We start from the raw sequence: 19,236 nt of genomic DNA, 5'->3' as shown, positions 1-19,236 counted from the left end.
TGGAAGAGAAATAGAAACTGGTATTGAAACTGTATTTGGTCTCTGAGGATATAAATGCATACGCGATGACATTATCAGAAGTACCGGTACTATGTTACAGACTCGGGGGAAGTCGGACATTTTCTTTTTCATGCAACTTTCGTGCTGGAATGTCTTTCTCTGGATTTCGGGGCCGACTCTGAGCGCGGAGGAAGGCTCTCGCTCCTGCGTTGCTGATGTGTCGGTGCTTGTGTCTGAAGCGATGGAGGTGGTGGAGTGTGTAAGAAGATCGTTCTAAAACAGTAAATGTCTGCAGATTTGGTATCATCTTCATCATTACCATTACCATTACTGTTTTCATTATCATCATCTCCATCAGTATCAATATCATTATGAGCATCAACATCATCGCCATCATAATCACTATCATGATGATGATCATCATCAATATGTCATCATCATTATTATATATGATTTTTATCATCATTTTTAAAATTAGTCATTACTGTCATCGCTCTTATCATTGATGTTACTATTATTTCTTTTAAAATGTCAACCTCGGTATTATAACGGTACACTGCAGCACCGTTGACATGAACCATCGCGCCGTGGCTGAAGCCGTGTTCCCTTCTGCACCTCCCACAGCCTGGCGATTCGAGGGTCCAGTCGGTCGCAAGTCGATCTTCGCGCGATAATTGGCACGAAGAAATACATCGGGATTCGTATGAAAATTGGGCTGCGAAGAAACCGGTCCGGGGCTGAGGCGAGTGTAGGTGGAGCGGGGAGGGAGGAAGAGGAGGGAGGGAGGGAGGGAGGGAAGGAAGGTGGGAGGGAGAGAAATGGGAGGGTGGGAGGAAAACAGGGAGAGAGGGAGAGGCTTGTGGCGGGAGTGGCGCGCTGTGTGGTGGTGTGTCTGTGTTTGTGTGTGGTAGTGTCGGCGGAGAATAGGCTAGGCTAGGCAGGGTCTCGTCCCGGATACGCCAGGACCCGACGCCGCTTGTTAGGATCTGGAGGATAGGTTCTGGGATCCTTTTCGTGGCTTAAATAGGGATCTTCGGGGACGAGGATGGGTGGGGGGAGCAGGGGGGCGCCGAAGGAGGGACAGAGGCCTAAATCCTTCTCCTCCGCCGCCAGAACGAGACAATTAGGTCTGCTCTGGGCAAGCAAGGACCTGATCTCTGCCACTGACTCAAGGCGCGGCTATGCTTGTGACTCACCTCGGCCAAGGTCTCCCTGCGCAGGAGATATTATGTGTCACTCGTTTTTATTATTGTTTTTATTTTGTGTTTTTGACGTATATTTGTAGTTTTATTATTATCATCATTATCATGATTATTATCAGTAATACCGTTATCTTTTTTATTATCGTTGTTGTTGATCATCATCGTCGTCGTCGTCGTCGTCGTCGTCGTCGTCGTCGTCGTCATCATCGTCATCGTCATCGTCATCGTCATCGTCATCGTCATCGTCGTCGTCGTCGTCATCATCATCATCATCATCATCATCATCATCATCATCATCATCATCATCATCATCATCATCATCATCATCATCATCATCATCTCTGTTACTATTATTAAGTCAGGATGAAATTATTACTATTTATCATGTCGCTTTCCCATCCTTTAATAATTATTTTGATTCATTTATCTCAGCCGAACTTGTCTATCGAAGGAAGATACGTGTTTTCTATTGATTGGCCATTATTGTGTCGACGTCTGCTGACTCGGAATGTGAAACCAGACGTCGAAAGCTAGAAGGATGACTAGAAACCGCGATAACAAATTCACTCATTAGAAGCCCATTCAGCCCGACATGAAAAAGCTTGTATGTGTGTCGCATCAGCCTAGCGAGTCCCGTGTGTCGTTCGCACCTGAAGTAATTAACGAATCATTAGGGAAGGATTTTTTTGGGGGGGTGGTAGGGTGTAGGGGTGGGGGGAAGGGGGTAACGAGAGGATTATTGATTATCTATAGGATTAGGAATGGCGGTGTATGGGAGATCGAGTAAATGAAGTCATTGTGAGGCTGCGGGGATTGCTGAGTCATGGTTTTGCACGGGAGAAACGTTTGCGGGGAAACGTTTGCGGCGTAACGTTTGTGTATCGATTGAATTATTGGATACGCTTCCGTGCGGATGGGTGTGGATGCGCGTGGAAAATGGAGAGATGAAGGGTCAATGAGAGCAAGGAGAGGAGAGAGAGGGGGAGTAGGAGAGGGTGAAGACTAGAGAGAGGAAGAGGAGGGATGAGAAGGAAAGGGAGGGAGAAAAGAGAAGGAAGGAGGTAGAGGAAGGAGAAAAATAAAAAGAGAGAGAGAGAAAGAGAGAAAGAGAAAAAGAGAAAAAGAGAGAAAGAGAGAAAGAGAGAGCGAGAGAGAGCGAGAGAGAGCGAGAGAGAGAGAGAGAGAGAGAGAGAGAGAGAGAAGAGAGAGAGAGAGAGAGAGAGAGAGAGAGAGAGAGAGAGAGAGAGAGAGAATGAATAGCTTCATCTCGAGGACTTCTCTGCTTGGAAAGTACTCGGTTCCTGCTTCTCGTTTGGTATTTCTTCGGCGTAAAAGATCTTTTTGGAATTTTGCGCCATTGATACGTCTCGGAGATTGCGCGCCAGTGTTTTACCGTTACTTTAGCCTCCGTCTTCAAAAAGTCTGCTTCATCAAGCTTATAGATGCGAGTCTCGGTGCCGGGCTCTTGCCTCGTCGTTTCATTCACCTCTTCCCTCGTCTCCGCTCTCTTTAATTCTCTTTCTTTCTCTCTCTCTTTCTTGCTTTCTTTCTTTCTCTCTCTCTTTCTTTCTTTCTCTTTTTCTTCTCTTTTTGTTTCTCTCTTTCTTTCTTTCTTTCCTTCTCTTTTTCTTTCTCTTTTTCTTTCTCGTTCTTCTCTCTCTCCTCTCTCCTCTCTATTCCTCCCCTTTCTCCTTCTCTTCTTTCCCTCCTTCCCCCCTCTCTCTCCTCTCTTCCTCTCTACTTCCCTCCTCTTTCCCTCCTGTCATCCCTCCTCCTTTTCTCTCCGTACCCCCCCCCTCTCATCCTCCCCCTTCTGTACTCCTTTTCCCTTACCTCCCCCCCTCTCTTCATTCGTCTCCCCCCCTCTCTCCCTCTTCCCTCCCCCACCTCACTCCTTCTCTCCTGCATTCTCTCCTCCATTCTCTCCTCCGTTCTCTCCTCCTTTCCCTTTCTCTTCTCCCTCTCCCCCTCTCTTCCTTTTACTTTGCGCTTTGCCCACTTCGCTTCCATAACCGCACGTCAAACCAGTCCCTGGATCACCGCGTTACGAGCCGGAGATAATACCCATCCGCTGCTCCATCAGAACCGGAGGATTCGAGATAAATCCGGGTTTTATAGTCACCTTTACCAGGATAGATAAAAGAGACGGACAGAAAGGCACGTGTATATTTGCCTCCTCCTCACCCTCCTCCTCCTACTCCTCCTCCTCCTCCTCCTACGTATGGTCCTCCCCTTCTTCCTTTATTATGCCTTTTCTTTCTTTTCTCTCTCTCTTTACAACTCCCACTCCTCTCCCTCCACTGCCATGGTTTTGTCCGGTCATGTTCCATTTTCTCCTTTTCTCCTTCTGCTCCTTCTTCTCCTTCGCCCATCTTCCCTCTTCCCTTCATTCATCTCTTTTCCTCTTCCTTCCAACTTCTTATTCTTCCCTCCTTTACCTCTATCTCTATATCCTCTCTTCCTATCCCCATACCTCCGTATCCTGCTCCTTCCAACCTCTCCCCCCCCCAATCAAATCCTCTTCTTTCCCTTATTCTGCCTCCCCTTCCATTTGCCTCAACCTCCTCCCACCACCCCACCTCCTCCATCTCTCCTCCCTCTCCTCTACCTCGCCTCCCTCTCTTCTCCCTTCTTTAACTCCTCTTCCCCTCCTTTAACCCTCCTTCTCCCTTCTTTAACTCCTCTTCCCCTCCTTTAACCCTCCTTCTCCCTTCTTTAACTCCTCTTCCCCTCCTTTAACCCTCCTTCTCCCTGCGCGTGTGTATGAGAAGAAGACCCATTTGGTGTTTGTAAATCTGGCGCGACCTCCGGGTAACTCTCAAGCCCCTAAGAATGCGCTTACGGCTGGTACCGCGTTTTACGTCCGTGGGGATAAGTGCTACATTGAGCCTGTGTTTACATTCCTGCCTGGAACCTTACTGGATGGATGCTGGGGACCGGGAGGTAGGTCAGGGAGAGTGGGAGGGGGAGAGAGAGGGGGATTAGGGATGATGAGGGAGGGAGAGGGAGGGGGAGGAGGGTATTGGGGAGGATAGGGGAGGGGAAGGGTTAGGGAAGATGGAGGGTGGAGGAAGCTGGGGAGAAGGAAGGGGGGAGGGGTGTGAGGGTGGGAGGAGAATAAGGGGAAGTGAATGGGAAAGAAGAGATTTTTTCAGGGATAAAAGAGGAAGAAAAGTAAAGAGGAGGAGAGGAGGAAAACGAAAGAGAGGGAGAAGAACGAAGACAAGGAATTGTACTCAGAGAGAAAAAAAAAAAAAAAATCGAAACACAGGAGCAGGCGAGAGAGGGAGAACGGGTGAAGGCTGGTTACTTTGTGACGGCAACTTCAGGCACGGTACTTGCTGTCTCTGGCTGATACGGTGAAAGTAGGTCTCGGGCAATTGATGACGAGCTGTGGGTGGTGATTTGGTGGTGCGGAGGGCGATTCGGACGATAATGAGGACTGCGATAATGATGAGAGCGGGGCAGCGGTAATGAAGATGCCCGCGCTTGCATACCAGCTGCGGCGTCGACGAACCGAGAGCGGAGGGGCAGCGCGGCGCCTGGAGAGATGGGTTAATAGCCTTGATACCGGTGGCAAAAGGCATGACGAAGCTAATGAAAATGGCAGTTCTAATGAAGCCCGAGGTGGCAGCGCCGTGATGGTGTGATGGCAGTAATAATACCTAGGGATGTAATTACAGGTGTGTTTGGATGCACGTCATGCGGGCGGTGGAGTGGGGGGAGGCAGGGGGGGTTACCTCATACGCACAGCATACAAAGTGTGATTAGCAAGGTGTGCACATTATGTTTAGTATAATTTTCTATTAAATGTAACAGGTTCGCAAACCCGTTTTCCTTCGTAAATCTTCAAAGGAGAAAGTCCTTACCTGAGTTGCAACCTCGTAAGGAGCTGAATAGATCAACCAGATTGCAAAGCGATATGTTTTATATTCATGAGTATCATTTACTTTTAAGATCGAGAAAGGTAGTGGCCATCTTTCCCCCTTTTTTCGTTGAGATAGGGAGGGACCGGGAGGGGGGGGGGCGATAGCTTAGCGAGGTAACTGCGCCCCGCCCTTGCCTGTAGGCCGTCTCAGGGATTCGCTTGGTGCCTGCGTGATGAAGGCGCTCGGAAATGAACAAGTAGAGTGATGAATGATAATACTAAACGAGTCGGTGAAGACGGAACTGGTAACTAAAACAAGTAAGTTGAAACAGATAGATAAATGAAAATAGATAAAATGAATGCCGGTATATTAAGCTGTGTTGATTTCACATGCTCAGATACACGTGGAACATTCATGCTTGCATAAATTAACGAGCATGCATGATAATGCAGGCACGGATACCAATTTAACCTAAGCTAAACACGCAGGCGCAAGGATGACCCCCCTCCCTCCCTCCGTAGCATGCACGCACTCGCAATCACACACACACTCACTCACTCACTCACTCACTCACTCACTCACTCACTCACTCACTCACTCACTCACTCACTCACTCACTCACTCACTCACTCACTCACTCACTCTCACTCACTCACTCACTCACTCACACTCACTCACTCACTCACTCACTCACTCACTCACTCACTCACTCAACACTAAACTGACTTCACCAGTTTTCTGAGTAAAAATAGATAAATAAATAAAAACAAGGCTCGCATTGCGGAGCACGGAGCGCCTCCAGAGAAAGCGACTTCCGATTCCTTGTTTAATATTTACCGAGGACCGAGAGAAGGAGAGGAAGAGAGAGGGAGGGAAGGAGGGGTTGAAGGATAGGAGAATGGAGGGAGGGAGGGAGGAAGGAATTGAGGGAGAAAGGGAGAGAAAGAGAGAGGTGGGGGAGAGGAAGATTGAGAAAGAAAAGAAGGGAGAAAGGAAAAGAGAAAAAGATCGATGGTGGGAGAAAGATACAGAGAGATAGAGCGAGAGAGGGGGAGCAGAGGGAGAGAGCCACAGAGAGAGAAGAGAGAGAGAGAGAGAGAGAGAGAGAGAGAGAGAGAGAGAGAGAGAGAGAGAGAGAGAGAGAGAGAGAGAGAGAGAGAGAGAGAGAGAGAGAAGTGAAGAGGGCGCGGAGAGCTCTCCTCCGACACGCCCTTGGGTACATCGGCCCTGTTCTTCAGTTTATCAGAGTGCCAGGCGTAGGGTATAAGGGGCAGGCTGTTCGGCCCCTTGAGAAAACCCTGGTGTATCGCCCCTTGAGAGTCGTGTCGAACATGAGCTCTTTAGGGAAATGTCCTGATTAGATAAGCAGACTGCACCCCCCCCCCCCTCACGCGTCCTCTACCTCCGCTCCTCCGGGATTTTTTTGGATTGTTTTTTTTTCGTGTTTTGTTTAGGTGTGTTTTGTTTGGGGGTTGGGGTGTGTGGAGGGGGGGGAGGAGGTCGGGAATGCAATGATTAGACTAGCTATTCTCTGCTGGTTTTGGAAGGAGGGATATATATAGAGAGAGGGAGGAGAAGGAGAAGGAGAATAATAATAAGATGAAGATGAAGATGAAGATGAAGATGAGGATGAGGATGAAGATGAAGATGAAGATGAAGATGAAGATGAAGATGAAGATGAAGATGAAGATGAAGATGAAGATGAAGATGAAGATGAAGATGAAGATGAAGATGAAGATGAAGATGGAGATGGAGATGGAGATGGAGATGGAGATGGAGATGATGAAGGAAGAGGGGAAGGGGAATGAGAATGAGAGTAAGTGGGAGAGGGAGAGAGAGAGAGAGAGATCGCAGACAACCAGTAGACTTGTTTCCCCCCCTCAACTTCCGACGCGTTTCCCCTCCGTAGCCTTCGTCGGGCTGCACCTTCTCCCCAAGCCTCTGCCGCCCAAGCCTCTCTCTCAGAAATGTCCGCGTGAGATGGGTATTTTTCGCCTTCCTTATCTACCACTCAGTTCCTGGTTATTTACTCACCCTCTTCCTCTCGGGAACCTGTTTTCCGTCATTTATCCGGCGCTGCGACCTTCCACTTTGCTTTCTTGTCTTATCTCTTGCTTTCTCCCTTTCCTGATGCAGGGTTTTTGGCCTGGGTCTGAAGTTCGCCTCTTCACCTTTCCTTTTTGTCTTTCTCTCTCTCCCCTTTATCTCTCTCCCTCCCTCCCTCCCTCTGCCTCCCCCTTCCCCCCTTCCCCCTCCCTCCCTCCCCTTCCCCCTCCCTCTCTCCTTCCCTCCCTTTCTCCTTCCCCCTCCTTCCCTTTCTCCTTCCCCCTCCTTCCCTTTCTCTTTCCCCTCCCTCCCTTTCTTTCTCTCTCTCTCTCTCTCTCTCTCTCTCTCTCTCTCTCTCTCTCTCTCTTCTCTCTCTCTCTCTCCCTCCCTCTCTCCCTCCCTCCCTCCCTTACTCTCCTCCCTCCCTCCCTCCCTCCCTCCTCTCATTCCTCCCTTTCCTCTCTCTCTCTCTCTCTCTTCTCCTTCTCCTCTCCTCTCCCTCCCTCTCACTCTCTCTCTTCTCTCTCTCTCTCTCTCACTCTCTCTCTCTCACTCCCTCTCTCCCTCCCCCCCCCTCCCTCCCTTTCTCCTTCCCCCTCCTTCCCTTTCTCCTTCCCCTCCCTCCCTTTCTCTCTCTCTCTGTCTCTCTCTCTCTCTCTCTCTCTCTCTCTCTCTCTCTCTCTCTCTCTCTCTTCTCTCTCTCTCTCTCTCTCTCTCTCTCTCTCTCTCCTTCCCTCCCACCCTCTCTCCCTCCCTCCCTCCCTTCCTCCTTCCCCTAATGCAGCTCCGTCCCGGTTCATCCTGGTCTCACACCATGATACAAAAGATATGATTTTCCTCCGCCATAACTCGTGGGCTCCCGGATGCGGCGGCTGGTGAAGGAGGTCCCCCTCTGCTCCCATTATGCTTAGGTCACCTCTGCCGCTTGCTCCGTCTGTGACACACGCGGTGGAAGTCGTTGTTGTTTGGTTTATCTGGTGTTATTTATTTACTTACTTATTTTTTGATTTGGGTGTTTGGTGTTTGTGCTTTTTTGTGCTGTGAGGTTAGGTGTGATTTTGTGGGGCTGTGCTGTTTGGTTTCGTTTGGTAGGTGTGCTGCGTTTTTTTTCCTTTATATATTGCTTACTGGAATAGGTTGAATCTTTTTTTTTTTTTTTTTTGGCTTTTCCCTCCTTGCTCTTTCCCTCCTCTCTCTCTCTCTCTCTCCTCTCCTCTCTCTCTCTCTCTCTCTCTCTCTCTCTCTCTCTCTCTCTCTCTCTCTCTCTCTCTCTCTCTCTCTCTCTCTCTCTCTCTCTCTCGGCATCCCCCCCTTGCCCCCTTCCCTCCCTCCCTCCCTCCTTCCCTTCTCCTCTTTTCTCCATCCCTCCTCCTCCTCTTCCCTTTCCCTCCCTCCCTCCATCCATCCCTCCTCCTCCTCTTCCCTTTCCCTCCCTCCCTCCCTCCCTCCTCCCCCTCCCTCCCCTCCTCCCTCCCTCCCCCCATTCCCCCCTTCCCTTCTCCTCCTCCTCTCCCCTCCCTTCCCTCCCTCCGTAGCGACGGGGCTGGCCGGGCCGGCTGGATCTGCCCGACTCCATTAATTATCGGCGAGGTGGACGGGTCGAACTCTTGCATGAGATTAATCATTGATTCCTTGACCAGTTATTTTTCCTCTCTTTCTCTCCTCCCTTTTATTTCTTTTTTTTCGGGGGGGGGGGGGATGCATGTACTTTCGGTTCTTTTACTTTATTTATTTATTTTTGCCACGTTTTGGGTATTGTGACAGGGAGAATCACGGACAAGGCCATTAGTCTGTTTGAGGTTAGCGTGAATTCGTTATGATAATGAGGAGGGAGGAGGAGGGGGGGGGCGGAGAGTGGGCGCGGGATCAAGGACTACTTGTTGCTCGGTTGCATCCACGCGCGGATTTAGGGCGGAATTACTGGGACGTGGATAATGTAGGCCTATTTAACATGCTCGATCCCTGTGGTATCTTTGGCGAACACCGGTATCTCGGGCCACGATGAGTGTGTATCGTAGACTAAAAGTACGTCGGCCGAAAATATCCGAAAATATTGGGTCTTATATTTTGGTCTGATAACTTTGGAAAAGTAAGAAAGCAATAATAAAAAAAAAGGTATCAGGTATTCTGACCTGCGATCTCGTCGTAGCTGGAGTCAGGACGAAATGTTTTATGGGGACGGGATGCGGCGCCCGCGCACTGGGTCGGTTCTCTCTCTCTCTCTCTCTCTCTCCCCTCTCTCTCTCTCTCTCTCCCCTCCTCTCTCTCTCTTCTCTCTCTCCCTCTCTCCTCTCTCCTCCTCTCTCCCTATCCTCCTCCTCTCTCCTCTCCTCCTCCTCTCTCTCCTTATCCCTCCTCCCTCTCTCCCCCTCATTCCCTCACTCCCTCTCTCCCTCCTCCTCCCTCTCTCCCTTCCCTCCTCCCTCTCTCCCTCTTCCCTCCCTCCCTCTCTCCCTCTTCCTCTCTCCCCCTCTCTCCAACATTGCGACGGGAGGAGGCGCAGCACCCAAACTATCATGTGTGCATTAACATCTTGTCGAGAAGCTGAGTGTTAGAGCGATCTGGATAGACCTCATTTTCTCTTCTTATTGAAGAAACGAGATAATGATAGACCATTGCTTACTGTTTTGTGGTTTCGTCTGATTTGCCGCCATTTGCACTGTTGACTCCGTTGCAATTACTCGATCGACATTTTGAGTGGCAAGGCGGTAATTATTCTGTCCTCTTAGGCTCGGGATCTCCTCCTGCCGTTGGCTTGGGGTGTGAGTTATAGGTTTCTGTTTCCCCTTATTTATTTATTTTTCCTGGGCGTTATCAGCGTGTTGAGTTTTTTCAAGCTTCATTTTCGATCGTTTCACTCTCTCTCTCTCTCTCTCTCTCTCTCTCTCTCTCTCTCTCTCTCTCTCTCTCCTCTCTCTCTCTCTCTCTCTCTCTCTCTCTCTTTCTCTCTCTCTCTCTCTCCCTCTCTCTCTCTCTCCCTCCCTCTCCTCCTCCTCCTCCCTCCCTCCTCCCTCCTCCTCCCTCCTCCCGCCCTCCCTCCCTCCCTCCCTCTCTCTCTCTCTCTCTCTCTCTTCCCCCTCCTTCCTTCCCTTTCTCTTTACTCTGATTTCTTCCCTGTTCCTTTATTCTCGTTCATTTTTCCTCAGTGCTCTGATTTCCAAATCGCAGGTAGGCAGGACAGCATTCAGTGAGCCTAGGCCTACTCTGGTAATTAGCCTTGATTCTCATCTCCATATATAGTCTCATCGAAGCCAGAGACAACCCATATCTCACAAGACGTCATCGCCTTCTTCTGTTTCTCTTTTTTCCCTCTTCATTTTTCCTCCTTTTCCTTCTCTTCTCTTTCCTCCTGATTCTCAAGATTTTCTTTTTCTTTTGCCTTCTTTCTGTCCTTCCTTTTTCCTTCTTTACTCTTCGCTTCCCTTTTCTCTTTTCGCTTCTTCCGTCTCATTGTTTCCTTTTCCTTGACTTCCACTTCCTCTTCCTCTTCCACTTTCTCTTCCTCCATTACCATATTTCCTTTGCCTTTTCCTTCTCTTCCTCTTCCCTCATTTCCATTCTTCCTCTTCCCTTCCCCCATTTTCCATAATGACATTCATCGCGCGGGTCGCCAATGAACATGCTAAAAATATATTTTTTCCTCTTCTTTTTTTAGTTATTAGGTTAGTGATTAATTAGGAATGGAGTAAGCTTTTTCCCCGAGACGGAGGGAAAGTAGTTTTTTTAGGGCAAGGAGGGAAGTGGAATGAGGCCCGGCGCGCGGAAGATAAAAGGGGATGTTATTAATTAAGATGGGTGATGAGAGACCCTGATTGGAGACTGAGGGCGGGCGGCGCGTGGGGGGGGGGGGTTGTCAGGCAGACACACAGACAGACAGGCACAGGCAGGATGGCTGGCTGTGTGGTCGGGCCAGGCAGGCAGGCAGGCAGGCAGGCAGGCAGGCAGGCAGGCAGGCAGGTACTTAGTCAGTCAGTAACTGAGTCAGTCAGGCCCTCAGTCAGTCAATCGTATATCCAGTTATTCATTCAGCAAGCTACTCACTTCTCAGTCACTTAGTTATTCACCCGGGAAAAATAAAGCGGGATAGGAAATGAATTATTTACGAGAGCAGCTTGTCGAAGCCTCCAAACCTGTAGCGGAATTAGCATCATATCACCTGTCGATGGCGCAAGTATCGATAAGCGAAACAAGGGGAGGTCGCCGCGCGCGAGCGCCGCCGCGAGAGGGGGCCTGGGAGAAGGAGGGAAGAAGGAACGGAGGACGACCCTCAGACACGATAGTTCATGGCAGGCTATTCCGGCAGAGAAAGGAATGTTTCCCTTCTGCAGAGAAACTACTACAGGCGGCCCCCGGGCGAGGGGAGAGGGGCTGCAAAAGGAGCTGGTGTCCGTGCAGGGTCGCGGAGTACGGACGGGACAAAGGACACCGGAATTAGGCGCAGTCCAGGAGGGAAGCATGGGTAGGGGGGGGGGGCAGAAGGGAGTGGAAGGTTGAATACATGACGAGTGCTGAGGGAGGGGGGGGGTCGGAACTGGGGCGTGTCCAAGAAAGTTCCAAGGGAACTTTTCAACCTTGCATGCTTTACGTTTCTTTTCATAGGTGTACAGCTTCGCCTCACGCCACGGAGTACACGTCCCGCTCGCCCTCGCCCTCGTGACGCCAATGGAACTGCCACATCGTTAATCAATGCGGAAGTTCATTTTTATTCGACATCTACCACATCCTGGCGAGGCGGACGAAGCGAACTTTTCGCCCGCTCGCTCACACGCCTCTCGGAGGTGCATGTCCTCCCTCCGCCGCCTCCTCCGCCCTCCTCGTTCCCTCTCTTCTCCTTCCTCATCCTATCTCCCTCTCTGTTCTTTTTTCTTTCCTTTCCGTTCGTCTCCTCTCTCTCTTTCTTTTTCTCTCTCGTCTTTTCTCAACCGATCCTATTCTCTCGCCATTTCTCTCTCCTCCCTCTCCCTTCACTTTCCTCTCTTTCTTCCCCTTCATCTTCCACCTTAAACCCCCTTTCTCCCCCATCCCCAACCTCCTTTTCCTCCTCCCTTCCCTTCCATCCCTTCCCTCCCCTTCCCTCCCCTTCCCTCCCCTTCCCTGTCCCCCTCCCCAACCCTTTCCCCCTCCCCAACCCTTTCCCCTCCGCCTTGTCCCTCCCCACCTCTCCCTACTGGCCTCTGGCGTTCCCCTTTACAGTCTCGAGTTACATATCGTGTGTTTGGCGGTTGCGCGTATAGTACATTGTAATAACCATCGCGGGAATTCATTATGGTGAGAGCAGGACAGGATTTAGGTAAGCCGGCGCGGCATTGTGGGAGCGGAATTGAAGGCTGAGGATTAGGTACCAGATGATTGGGCAGGAAGGTACTCTACGGCCCTACTTACGCCGCTGCGGTAGGTATTTGTGGCTCGCGTATGGTCGCATTTCGCTTGTGTTTGTTCGGTTCTTGCGACCGTATTTCTGCTGTAGTATTTTTTTTTTAGATTCTGTTATTGGGGATTGGATTTTTCTACTTTTTTTTTTAATCAGGAAATAGACGAATGGGATCACCTCGGCGAGTTTCATCTCAATTTGTCAGTCGTTCGAGCGCTTAGGCTAGTGATTGTTCTTTTTTCTGTTTTTTTTTGTGTATACGCCGATCTTTTTTTTCTTTTATGTGTTCGAGTACGTATACACGTAGACACAGACACAAAGGCAGAAGCGCACAGAAACAGAGAAGGAGGGGGATATTGAGGAAAGGGAAGATATTGTTACAGAAAAATAAAAAAGTGATAGACATAGAGATAGTGCTAGAGCTAGAAATGGAGATAAAGAGAACGCGGTTTTACATGGGTCCGTCTGAGCTGGCGTTTCGACACGGTGGAAACCATTCTCTTTTTGTCCCGCTCCTCACCCCCCCCCTTCCTCCCCTCCCCCACCCAGCGACCGTCGCATGGAGAGCCCTCGCCGCCCCTTCGCCTCCCCTTCGCCGCGGCCCGAAAGCGGAGAGTTTAACCGTGTGAGAAACCTGGGAAAAGTATCACCTGGGCGGCACACATTATTGACATCTGGAACACCATTACATTTGGGAGACACCGGCGCGAGGGGAGGGGTCGATGGCGCTAATGTCCGGCACACGTACGCAGGCTGGTGAGGGGGAGAGAGAGGAGGGGAGAGGGAGAGAGGGGGAGGGAGGGAAGACGTGTGGAGAGAATAAGGGAGAGAGGGAAGAGGGAAAGAGAGAGGGGAGTGATGGTAAGAGACAAAAAAACAGGATAAAGGGAGGGAGTGAAGAAACACGGAGAAAATAAGGGAGGAAGGCAATGGTAGGGAAAGACTAGAGGGAAAGGAAGGGTGTTTCCGAAAAGAAGATAGAATAAGAGAGGGAAAGAAGAAAAAAAACATGTAGACTAGGACAGAGAGGAGAATGAAGATAAACAAGTAGACAGGTTTGATGGAATGAAGCTAAAGGAATAAACGTAAACAAACTCTAAAGATATATGGATGACACAACACACACACACACAAATCTAAACGACCCCCACCCACCCTATTCAAATAAATACCTATACATCTGCGATTTGGGGATTGCGTGCGCACGCGAAAGTATGTCCGTGCATCAGAAGGGCTGCAGCCATGCCTATCATTATCATAATTGGAGCACGAATCGACATAACATGGCAGCGTTCATGTCCCCCGCATGCGAGGAGAACGCACCCCATTGCCAAGGCTTGTAGAGATTAAGACGATGAAAGAAAATAGATTAAGGAAGAAAAGAATGAAAGGCGATAAAAAGAGACGAACACTAAAGAAGCACGTGTGAGATAAGGCCAGCGAGGGGGCTCGAGAGGACGGACAGCAACAACGAAAGTCGGAAAGCGAAAGAGGAGGAATGCTAATAAAAGCTGCGTGTCGAAAATAACATGGTCATGCGGGCAGCGGGCATGGGCGGGCAAGGCGCACTGGCATGGGGCGAGAGGGGAGAAGAGATGGATGATAATTAAAGGAGAAGATAGGAGAATGGGAGAGGAGGAGAGGGAGAGGAGAAAGGAGACGCTCCTCTTCCTCAATCGCTTCATCTTCCTTGTTCTTGTTTCTTGTTTGTAACGATTTCTGTTTTTATTCTTATTCTTATCCTTATTCTTGTTATTCGTATTGCAATTGCAAACCCTATTGCTATTCCTATTTTTCTTCCGTATGTCTATTCCTGTTCCTATTCTTATTCCTATTCCTCCTCCCTCCCCCTCTCCCTCCTACATCCCTCCCTCCTCCCCTTCCCCACCCCCACCCCCTCCCTCCTCATCTTTTTCCCTCCTCCCAACTATACTCCCCACCCCTCCCTCTTCACCCTCCTCCCTCCCTCCCTCCCTCCGTTACGTCCCTCCTCCCCCCTCCCCCTCCCCCTCCTTCCTTCCTCAAGTTCCCTCCTCTTCCCGATCATAAATACAAGCTGGAATAACAAACGCAGCGATAGAATCTCCTGCGGGTTCAAGCTTCCTTCATGAACCAATCCGAGTTCCTTCCTCCTTTTTTGCCTCCTTCACATCTTTCCCTGTAATCCTTAGTGCTTCACTCCCCCCCTCTCCCCTCTCCCCTTCCCCTTTCTCCTCTCCCCTTCCCCCTCTCCCCTTCCCCCTCCTCTCCCCTCCCCTCCCCTCCCCTCCCCCCTTTTCCCCCTCCCCCTCCGTCAACCCTCCGTCAAGCCCCCGTCAAGCACAGTCCGCAGCATCGGGGTCGGTGGCGTGACCGTTGCAATTCTTAGAGATTCCTTGTGATTGCATGCCTCTCCCCCCTCCTTCCCCCTCCCCCCTTCCCCTCCGTCGCACGTGTGTTTTCGGGCGATAGAGACAATTATCCGGAATATCACAGATTAGATGTTGTTTTTAATTTTTTTTATTTTTTTTAATCCATCTTTTTTTTTTTTTTTATCTTTTTTGAAGGTTCGGTTCTATTATAGAGTCTGTTATTTGGGGGGAATGATAGAAAAAGAGAGAGAGTATTGCGTAGAGCGAGGTAGAGGGGGGAATTTAATTAGGAAATCAGATAGTCCACGCTGGGGCCAAGAGGGATTCGACCTGGGGGGGGGGGGGTGACTGCAGAGCACATGTTCCGGGGATTAAAGGGGGGGGGGGAGGGGGAGCAGCTTCCTCGCGCAGGACAAGTTTTGACAGGCTTGTCTTTTTCGTGTGTGTGTGTTGTATGTATATGTATGTATGTATGTATGTATATATATGAATGTCTTATGTCCCTTGTCTCGCTTTCGCAGTCTCCCCTCCCCCCTACCTCCCTCCCCTCTCCCTCCCCCACTCCCCTCTCCTCCCCTTCTCTCTCTCTCTCTCTCTCTCTCTCTCTCTCTCTCTCTCTCTCTCTCTCTCTCTCTCTCTCTCTCTCTCACTCTCACTCTCACTCTCACTCTCACTCTCATTCTCACTCTCACTCTCCCCTCTCTCCCTCTCTCCCTTCCTCTCTCACTTTCCCGTCCTTTTTTTTCTCTCGGTCGGTTAAGCTTTTGCAAGAAATTTGTTCTCAACTTTGCGCTTCCTCGTTGAACTGCTCTCCGAAAAAATAGCCGCCCGGGCGAGGTTAGTGGCAATGAAATCATAAAACGGGTATATACAAAGTCTTCTAAACGATCATAAACCAGCTGGACCAGAGGTTGAGGTTGGTGTCGAGAGGTTCCAGTGTTATTCTTCCGCACCCTTCACAATTTTTTCTATATATATATTTTTTCTATATATTTTTTTTCTTTCTTGTTATCTTTTTTTTTCCTTTTTTTTTTCCTTTTCTTTTTTCCCTCCTCCGACCATCGACCACTCCTCGTGGCGGGCTCTGTGTCTTACTAAATTTTTTATGGTCTGGGTCGTGTTGTCTTTGGCGCGTTGTTTTGATTTTGAATTAGACGGAGGCGGTCGGGGACGAGGCGTTCTATGAAGTTGCGGTCGGTTTTGTGACGCTGTTTATGGCGGCACTCGAATGACGTCACGGGCCAAGGGGCGGGGACTGAGTGCGGGGAAGAATGGAATATGAGGGAATATATGGTGCGCTCTGGAGATATAATGGTTGGTACTTTTATCGTTTTACTGTTTTTTTTTTTTTTTTTTTTTTTTTTTTTTTTTCGTAGAGGGTGAGGTTGGATGGAGTTTGTGCTAGGGTTGGTGGCGGGTAGATCAAGGTAGTTGATGGTTGTGGTAATGGCTGGGGTATTGATGATGGCAACAATGGTAATGGTAGATTTGATGGTAATGCTGAAAATTATGATTATGGTGATGGTGATATCATCTTGTATATTAATTAGACGATAGTAAAGTAAGAGATTTTATAATGATACTAATTGTGGTTATGGTGATGGTAGTGATGGCGGCGTAATTCTGATAAGGATTGTGATGATAAGAATAATGATGATTATCTAACAACTACTTCATGCCTCAGGGTGATACTCATAATCCCCAAAGAAAAGGAAAACGTCGTTTTTGGCACCTATCACCCCCCCCCCCTCCCGCCACACTCAACACCCTCACTACAACCCCCCCCCCCTCCGTTCACACCCCCATACCACAAACATCACCCCACTGCACTTGCCCATCCCCTCCCCCTCCCTCCCCCCTCCCCCTCCCCCTCCCCCTCCCCCTCCCCCCGCGCCAACAGAAGCCACGTCATCCCCAGACTGCATTCCTGAAGGATATTCTCAGCGGCGGATCAAGGGGCTGCTAGTAGTGCGAGAGAAAGCGTGCCGCGCGAGGAGCCCCAGGGGCGTGGAGGAGGAGCCGGCAGCTGTGCAGGAGCCACGGGGAAGGCATCTCCTGGGCGCATGGAGCCACCGTGGGGCGGAGGCGAGGCGCTCCTTCCCTCTCTCCTTCGCCCTCCTCCTCCGCGCTCTCTCCCTGCTTCCCACGCTCCCTCTCTTGCTGCTTCCCCTTGCCTCTCTCTCTCTCTCTCTCTCTCTCTCTCTCTCTCTCTCTCTCTCTCTCTCTCTCTCTCTCTCTCTCTCTCTCTCTCTCTCTCTCCCTCTCTCTCTCTCTCTCTCTCTCTCTCTCTCTCTCTCTTTCTCTCTCTCTCTCTCTCCTCTTCTGCATGTCTCCCTTTCTGTCTTTCTCCCCCCTTCTCTCCCTCCATCTCTCCCCCCTCCCCCCCTCTCTCGTTCTCTTTAAGTAAGCCTCTCGTACCCAGTCTTCCCTGCCTCTTTCTGTGCCTTTTCATTTCTCCCTTGATTTCTTTTACGCTTTCGTTTCTTCCCTTTTTCCTCTCCCCATTTTTCTTTTTCTTTTGGCGTCTTCCCCTCTCTCCTTTACCGAGGGTCGTTCCCTTCCCCTTCCTAAATCATCTCTCCTTCCTAGGTCGTCTCCCTTGTTTCCTCCTTTCCTCCGCCTTCTTCTCTCACTGTCTGTTCCTCCTCTTCTGCTACCTTTTTATGTTTTTCCTCTTCTTATTTTTTCTCTGTTCTTCACTCCTTCACCACCACCCTCACCCTCAACCCTTCCCCTTCCCCTTCCCCTTCCCCTTCCCCTTCCCCTTCCCCTTCCCCTTCCCCTTCCTCTTCCTCCTCCCCCTTCCTCCTTCCCCTTCCTCTTCCTCCTCCCCCTTCCTCCTCCCCCTTCCTCCTCAGGAAGTCGACTCTGACCCCAGACCCTCCGGCAGCCACCCAGGGACGTGGCCTAACCTCCCTCTTGTGCAGTTTTGTTGGGCATTAAGGCGGTCCAAGCTTCGTATAAGGGAGTCAGGCCTTTCTCCTTCTTTTCATTTTGCCTTTTTCTTAATTCTGAGCAACTCGGCCCCTTAATATCGCAGTGACTCCATATGGCATGTAATCATGCGAAAACAAAAAAAGAGAAGAAGATAAAGAGAAACGAGAGGGAGGAAAAAAAGAAGAGGTTTTGCCAAACAACAATTGATTATTATGGTACGCCGCGCTACCCCCGTTATCAGCCATCTCTGCTGGTGGCTTCGCTTGATGCGAGAGTGGCTGCGTTTCACAACTTGTTTTGGTTCCGAAGACGTTAAGTTGTGCGCGAGGGTCGTTTGTCGGTCTGATTTAAGGGAGGACAACATGCCCCTCATATGCACAGCAACCTCAGACACACACACATATATATATATATACACACAGACACACGGCTTATTCTCATCTCATATTTACTCGCACACAGACTCACACACACGACTTTTTTATAGCGCAGGGATGCGTTACCTCCTTCAACTCGGAAGGGCACATAAAGGAACGTTAACTCGGTGAACATTGAGGGAAATAATAAAAAAGAAGGGCCTGTAAAAGTCACATTGGAATAGCGTACTCGCCGAAATCAGGAGGAGGGAGAAGAGAAGAAGGAAAATGAAGATGGAAGGAAAATGAAAATGAAAATGAGAAGGAAAACAGACGTAGAAGAGGGAAGAGCAAGTTCGACGAAGTCTCGTGGTCTAAGAGACTTTGGCGACGTGTGCTGTGACTGGCATCGCGGCGGTCCATACCTGGCTCGGCTTCACCTTAACCAATTAGGTGGTTTGTGTATCGATCAAGATCCAACTTGCGTGAATATGTGCAGTTAAAAGCGGAAGTCGCCGACGCTGACTAAACACGAAGCCGCTGAGGGGAACACCAGCTCGGAACGCTCGGCCACACGCAGTCGATGGAGAGCGCGTAGGTAGGTTAAGTACATATATAGGTGGACGCATAGTTATACACGGGGACTCGTACGTACGCGGGCATACGCTTAAATATACATGGAAGTGCGCGCAAGTGGCCGGCGCGGGTTATGCAGAGGTATGTATGTAGGTACATAACATAAAGGACGGGTACGGACAAGCTCAAATTCAATACACAGGTACACACCGCACTCAGGGTACTCGGACGCACACGCCAGAGACTCCATCCCTCTCAGGTTGCCTCACGATACTCTTGTTGAATACGCCATAAGTCTATAGACAAAATTATTAAAACTGTTATGGCGGGGGAAGGGAAGATGAGGTGCATGAATGAGGCATAAGGTGTGAGGGGCGCGGCGTGAGGCGTGAGGCGGCCTCCTTCACCCTCTTGGATTATCGTAGACGCAGAGGGAGGCAAAGGGGAAAGACCGGGGGTGCGAAGAGGGAAGTGCAGAAAGAGGAGGAAAGAAAAAAAGGGGGAGTTGAGGCGAAAGGGTGCGGGCGG

This window comes from Penaeus monodon, chromosome 1, assembly GCF_015228065.2.
Source record: "Penaeus monodon isolate SGIC_2016 chromosome 1, NSTDA_Pmon_1, whole genome shotgun sequence".
In the NCBI taxonomy this organism is placed as follows: Eukaryota; Metazoa; Arthropoda; class Malacostraca; order Decapoda; family Penaeidae; genus Penaeus; species Penaeus monodon.
Note: the sequence above shows the minus strand (reverse complement) of the source record.